The sequence below is a fragment of the Manacus vitellinus genome, unplaced genomic scaffold, assembly GCF_001715985.3.
Source record: "Manacus vitellinus isolate BGI_N305 unplaced genomic scaffold, ASM171598v3 scaffold_75_pilon, whole genome shotgun sequence".
Classification (NCBI taxonomy): domain Eukaryota; kingdom Metazoa; phylum Chordata; class Aves; order Passeriformes; family Pipridae; genus Manacus; species Manacus vitellinus.
Window position 1 is genome coordinate 623,582 of NW_021940789.1, and position 819 is coordinate 624,400.

Consider the following 819-nt stretch of genomic DNA (forward strand, 5'->3'; position numbering starts at 1 on the left):
GTTTCCCTTCAGCTGCTGTGTTGGATTTTCTTCACAGGTTGCTGCAGTGACAGATTATGGGGCATTTATCAAAATTCCAGGCTGCAGGAAACAAGGTCTGTGCCTCTGATTTGCTTGGGATGCAGTTTCATGCTGGTGTTTTCAAGCCAAGAATTAAAAACTTTTACAGAAAGCTTAGAAAAGGATTTTCCCCCCTAAATTAGGAAGAAATTAGAGTTGGAAAGTATTTAGATGAGTGTTTTCAAGAATACCAAAAAAGAGTGAGAGGGTTTTTTGTAACCCTGGGATGTTTTGTTGTTGGTTTTTGGTAATTTCAGGCTATTCTGGTGTGGGTTTTGGTAACTTCAAGAATCATTTGAAGATATTGCACAAACTGTAGAAACTCTCTGCAATTAAGGTAGTTTGCCCAATGTACTCCTTTGATGGCCAGTATGAATGGGTGAAACAAAAAAGGCTGAAATGAAGCTCAAGTGAAAAACAAGGCTGAGAAGCTGATTTAAAGGCTCATCTGTGTTTGTGGGAGACCTGCAAACCCCAAATATCCCCTGAAGTTCCTGCTCACTGTAGGGCCACTGTAGTTTTCCATGTGGGTGTCTAATTTCAGCTACAAAAACATTGCTTTGGAGGCCTCTTTCTGTATAATTTAGAGCAACTCTTGATGAACTTTTACCTGTTTGATGGAGGCAACTCGTTGTTTCTGACCTGCAGGAGGTCCTGGAGGAAAGAAAAGGTTCCTCTTGCTCAGGGGAGCTGCTGAATGTGTTGCAGGTCTCCCAGAGCAGTGTCTCCAAGTGGATTTCATTGGGAATTCCCAGTTAA